Below are 6,722 nucleotides of genomic sequence, written 5' to 3'. Positions count from 1 at the left end.
ACACCTTAATCACATTATTACCATCGTGTAGGACTTTTCGCCGCATTTTGCGACAGGATACACACACGGCAGTGCTCAACCGTTTGAAGGCAAATAAAAGAGCTTCAACACCTCCATCGTCTGTATGCACATACAAATAATTATCTGCACTTGAAGCTTTCATAAAATTAAAAATGAAAAACTTTTGCTGCCGACTTATCCACTAACCTAGTTTATGATACATTTTTGTCATAGATTATAAATATACATAGGCCTATATTTTTTCATATTTATTGTTTATTTTATTTTTCTTTATAATGAAGTAGTCTGTATCTAGTAGATTGTGAAAGAATGATTATCAGTTCCACACACAGAGATATATAAATTCTACATTTATTTAAATGGGGGAAAAAAACTTCACTGGTATCGGATCGGTATCGGCCAATACCGAACCCTAGTTATCGGAATCTGTATCGGAGGCGAAAAAGGCGGATCGGAGCATCCCTAGTTTATACGTGAAATTCCGGAGGGGATGTCGGATGGTGTCACGTGGGGACGTAATGACATGTGCCATTAATTGAACTATGTACTATAACATGTAAAACGGGAACATGAAAGGAATATTCTAAAAGCAACTCATGTAAACACCATAATAATAATATTGGCTTATTTAGAATAAGGTAAATAATTAGATTACTGATGTCCACGTAAACGTAGTCAGTAGTGTCACAAGATCAACATGGGTTCCCGAGTAAACCTGTTCTGAGCTCGGACCAGTTTGCAGTGGTCCGAGCTGATAAACGGTCCACGCTGCACAGCTCAAACGGTTAGCGTGGTTTCGTTACGCTTTTGTTTCGTTTGCCGTTTGATGTTTCCCATATGCAACAGAAATGGCAGCGCTGATGAGTTGGCCAACACGGTGTTCGCACCAGTGAGACTGCTCACAAAATTTAGTAGCATCGGCAGAAAACAAGGTCACAAAATGTGACCATTTGGTCACAGACTGGAGCCCTGAAGAGGCTTTTTGTCAAGCCTTTCCTTGTTTCATCCTAGCAATTGTCACAAACTGAACAAAATGTTTTAAGGTCTATTCTTGCGTTCATGAAGATGTGAAGTTCTTTACTGTGGTTTGTCAAAGAGTGTCCGAGGGATGGTAAAAATAAAAATAAAAACTCTGAAGATGTACTAAGTGAAGGATTGATAGTATACTTGCCCTAGATTTAAAACCAGCTCACAAGTGCATTTGGTTTGGCCAGTACACATCATACACAACATTCAAACTGCCCTTTATAGGTTCTTGAACCTTACAGTCTAAAAAAAAAAAAAACTTTGCTTCAGTCATGAATCATGCAATGCTCTCCTCAATTCCCAATCAAATACAGTGTGAAAGCTCTCTCAACTATTCCTTTCTCTTTTGTTCCAGGATGCTGACATCTGATTCTGCAGAAAGGTGTTTATGCATTCCTACAGCATATTTTTCAACTGGACATAGCTCCTGCAACACTATAGTCATGCTAAAGCCTGGGTGTTTTTGCTTCTAATGAAATGGGCTAAAATGCACTGTGGGATTTTTTTCCCTTAATAAGAAAAAGCGGTCTGCATTTGCATTGATTGCAATCATTGTGATACCCCTCACGTAGCTCATAATTGGATCGTAGATGATTCTAAATCCTACATCTTAAGCTGATCATCATTATGACTTTACGTTTGTCAATTATACTTGGAAACAATGCAATATTGACAATTCTGGTACAAAGAATGACTACAGATATTGCCTATATATCAAGGTCAAAGAATTCCAGTCTGAATTGAATCTGTTAGCCTACTTTAATTGAGCAATAAAGTGTAAGAGGCTGTACTATATTGTGACTATAATCAAATTAAGTTCACTGATACGCACAATGCTCAGCAGAGTGCCTTCAGCCCTTTCAGCCATGACTATATTGAAAATAAAGCACAGCCTTGAGTGAGTCATAGCATTTATCGAACAGCTACTACATAAAAATATGCACAATTTTGATTTTATTAGGCAAATTCATTACGTGCTGCCCTTCCACTATGATCCAGTCCTTGACGTGTAAACGAAGGTCAATATTTGGCCTCTATGGGTGCTCCAAAATAATAAAGCAAGCAAATGTGTGTTTCAGATTATAAATACATGCATACTTTGGACTGGCTGGAACACTGTATAGACCAATCACCATCCAGGACTAGAACTGTTTCACAATATAAATTATGTGCAAAAACTTGTAAATGTGGGACTTTCTAACTGGTTGGAAAGTCTGATGGTTAACTGGTGGGTTTATCCTGAAAACAATGCTAAAATGCAACTAATCATATAATCATGCAGAGTTAGGATAGCAACATAACCAAGCTTATTAGCCTGTAGAGGAGAATTAGTTTCACACATTTTTTATCGCCAAAGGCTATGTATCCAATCAAACACTACATTATTTTTGTGCAAACAGATCTGTCGCTTGGTAGAAGCTACTCAAATTATGCCAACAAAACAAAATGACTAACAAAATTATATGAAGCAAAACGTGGTTTGCACCAAACACATTTTTTTTCTGCTGTGAATTATTTGCTGCAAAGAACATGATAGATAAATTTACAAAAGATAAATTTACTAGGAACCAAAATTGTCAGCTTTCCTATTCAGCCCATATTAAAGTAAGTATTCAGTCAAAAGACTGCCTGACTTCTGTTCAGTTTAGCTTGCAAGGAACACTCCTAGGCTCTATCTCACTCCTCACCGCCAAGACAACAATAATAAAAAAAAAAATAAAAAAGACTAAGGCATAATGGTACAATCTGCTGCGACCACAATCGCTGTTGATTTGAGAACAACCATTGGCATTTGTAACCAAACAGCATTGCAAAAAATGGATTTTATCGCTGCTACTTTTTGCCATGATTGAATCTCAGTCATTGTGACACCACATCAAGCTTCTAAATAAAGATTTAGGCTAATAAAAGTAAGAAAAATCGGAGAAATCCGTGAATAGGGCTGATTACTTTTAAACCTCGAATCTGAAAGTAAGAGATGAAAAGGGAGAAATGAGTCTCATGAATGGAGAAATTTAAAGGCAGTGGAGTGGTAATTTAGCCTTAGATAATTCTGATCTGGCACGAACAATGTCAGGGAGGATTCTCTGCTTTCTTATGAAACTGCTGGGTTAACAGGATTCGAATGCAAATTTAATAACCTCCATGAAAATGACTAAGTAACATGTTTTATAAATGGACTGCTTTATACTGACCAAAACAATAACGGTACTGCCAACAAAATTAAAACTAAACGTCAATGCCAGAATAAAAGAGGGACCTGGGAGAATTTAAAACACATTGACAGTGTTAAAATCACAGCCATTGAAGACATGATATATTTGTGTCCTTATGTTAAGCTACAGAGGAGAAAAGTAATAATATTCAGTCAAAAGAATGCCTGAAACTTCTGTTCAGTTTGGCTCGCAAGGAACACTGTGGTTCTAACCAAGTGACTCCTCACCACCAAGAAAACAATCAAAAAATTGACAAACACACAACGGCACAATCTGCTGACCCCAATCGCTGTTGATTTGAGACTAACCATTGACATTTGTAATTAAACGGCATTGTAAAAAAAAAAGTTATTGCTGCTGCTTTCTGCCACGATTGAATCTCAGTCATTCTGACAAATCAAAGCTTCTAAATAAAGATTTAGGTTAATAAAAATAGCTGAAAATCTGAATGAAAAAACACATGAATAGGGGTGATTACAGATTACAGTTCACCCAAAAATTAAAATTATGTCATCATTATTAACTATTCTTACGTTGCTCTTAACACATATGCTGTTATTTTCCCCCACAGAACACAAAAATATATATATATTTTGAAGAATTTGTACACTGTTCTTTTACATTCAACAACCATTCATATAGTGATTACATCAAAGTCGGACCCAAAAAAAAAAAAATCATAAAACTAGTCCATGTATCATGCATTATATTATATACAAGTCTTCTGAAGCTGTAAGGTAACTTATTGTGTGAGGAACAAACCAAACTGACTCGTTATAAACGGCTAGAAAAGAGCTGTAATATTATTCAAAATTACTTTGTTACATAGAATAAACTAAATAAATAAATACAAAATAGTAGAAAATTACAATATAATAATTTATTTAAATGATATAATTTTTTTTAAATAATACAAATAGAAAATACAATACAAAAATAATATAATTTTATATAAACATTATTTATTTATTATAAAAAATAATACATATTTTAATAATACTTTGAAATATTAAACAACTACATCACTTTTCAGTTAACAACGTAAAAAACTTTTCTTCTATCAAAAAACGCTTCCATGATAAGTCATCCAAACTGAGCTAACTGATGTCTGATGGTGTCCAATTTAGCCTTACACTGTGAACTCTTAAACAAAATGGCATATTCAGATCAGAATGACTCTTTCTAGTGTGGCATATCAATGATTACCATCAGTCACATGCTGGATCACATGATATGCAAAATGGTCATTACCTTTTCAATGAAAAACTTTTACACATTATTAATGCAAGTGCTGACACCTAGTGGTAGCTCAATTCACAGCTGAAGTCACCAGGTCTCCTACTTCCTCTACGACCTAAGCTTAACCAAAAGGCTTTCAGTAGCTCTCCATAAACCTGTTATAGTTGCAACACATGCATCTCATGACTTAGGCAGTGTGAAACTCTATGTGAGTCATGGGGTCTGTGAATAAGTCCTAAGCGATCCACCAGTAACTAACGAACCTTCTAGCACCCGCTCATTTCTATAAAACCTTACATGTGATATCTTTACATAGAAAGAAGACAGTTGATTGCATAAAGTCTGCTGGTGGTGTAAATGTATTTAAACAATACATCATAAGCTGTACTGGGCTTCTAAAATATAAAACACACAACATAGAGTTGAGTCACTTCGTATGAATCAACAGACTCGACACATTAAGTGCCCCCGTGTTCAAATCAGCCATTACATTAACAGTCACTGCAGACAATAGTTGCTTGCAATGTATCTTTGTGTTTAAATGTGCTTGTGGTGTAATATATAAATATATAAAACTATCAACATAACCTCTGCTGTCTCTCAACAGTCCTAAAAAGCTTTTCCTGTTATATATCAAGCAAATGCACAATTTTAGATTATATAACTGAGAAGGTCAATGTGTCACTGTGTGCTCTAGGATTGTGGGAGCTGTGAAACTAAGCTATGTAGCCTTGTTTCATTCAAGTATCTAATAAGCAAATAGCAAAAATAAATAAATAAATCTAAAACAGAGGGGGAAAGTAAAATTAATGCACTGTTTGAAAAACTGCAATGTTTTAGCTCTTAAATGCTAAGTGAAAAAAAAGCTATAAAATGTGTTAATTGTGGTGATGTACAATAATGTTTTAATGCAGATGGAAATAACCATATAGATACAGGTAAGTATGCAAATCTGCATGAATTATATGGTACTTACAGAAGTTGACAATCAGACCCACGTTCTCTGAATGAACCAACAATTTTCTTCATGCCTCAATAATAAAATATGATTTACGCTCATGATTTACGCTCTGATGTCTTATATTAGTTTTATATTGTCAACTGACTTCACTAACATAAAAAAAATAGCCATTCTAATTAAATCTATGTGCAACTTCATTTAGACAACCTTGATGTCCATCGTAGGTGTAGTTAGCTCTTTGTCAAAAATAGTAATAATAGAAAAGGTTTGTTTCCTTTTCTCACAACTGCAATGAGAAATTTGTTATAGTTATTTCTATATGTGCGGTTGTTAGCCATGTGTGAATGAAACAGCTTAAAGAGATAAGGAGCGAGAGAAAATGGAAAGAGGACACAAAGCACAGAAGGACAGGAACATTCAATTTTTCAGGTAAAAGAATCCTAATCTAAAGCAAACAGACCACAGTCAGTTAAATTGTTCCAGCATTATGTATTTAAGCAAATGAAAAGGTCACATCTTTAAAGCGGTACAAGTACCATGTAACTTTGCCAATGAATAACACACTTTCTCTTATCATAAGTTGCAGTGAATTTTAAGTCAGCATAAATATTCTGAAAATAAGTGTTCGACTTCATTTATCATAAAATTGTATTATTAATATACTGTCCAACCTGCTCTTTATATAGAGGCCGACAAGTACATCTAATCACACAAATAGAACTAGATCACGAAAGCCATAACTATACAATCAAATATTTGCCATTCAAGTCATCAAACGCAGCTTGTCAAAACAATATTTCTTTGGATGTGCAAATTTAGACCTCAAACAGTACAAAAATATTCAAATGACCAATAAAGTGTGCCAGCAACCTAAAGAAAATGTTTTAGGAAGAGACCGATGGCAACACTGTCTGCACAGCATCAAATACTACAGCATAATTTTTTTCTACAGTACCATTAAAGTCACAAAGCAACAGAAGTTATTTTTCTGTATTGTGACGTACATCCGAGTGAACTGGATTATATAAAAAAATGTTTTAAAGTAGTGCAGGACTTGGTTCTATCCATCGTTTGTTGACTGGATGGAAGCTGAAATTACTGGAGAAATCCTGCATACATCACTAGAAAGATGTCTGACGTTAGGAGAGTTAGGGCTGTCAAAAAAAAATTCGAATTTCGAATATTCGTCGAATTTAAAATAAAAATCCACATTCGAATGCAAAAACGTTGCATTCGAATTTTAGGTGTGCGTCAGGCAG

The 6,722-nt window shown here is 34.8% G+C and overlaps 1 pseudogene; it reads right to left on the bottom strand.

Moving 5' to 3' along the window:
- LOC107661148 (disrupted in renal carcinoma protein 2 homolog) overlaps positions 1–6,722 on the bottom strand; it is a 44,865-nt pseudogene that overhangs the window by 31,661 nt on the left and 6,482 nt on the right.

The sequence above is a fragment of the Sinocyclocheilus anshuiensis genome, unplaced genomic scaffold, assembly GCF_001515605.1.
Source record: "Sinocyclocheilus anshuiensis isolate Anshui unplaced genomic scaffold, SAMN03320099.WGS_v1.1 scaffold2056, whole genome shotgun sequence".
NCBI lineage: Eukaryota > Metazoa > Chordata > Actinopteri > Cypriniformes > Cyprinidae > Sinocyclocheilus > Sinocyclocheilus anshuiensis.
The sequence above is the reverse complement of the archived record's forward strand: the minus strand, read 5'-3'. Positions and strand labels throughout refer to the sequence as shown.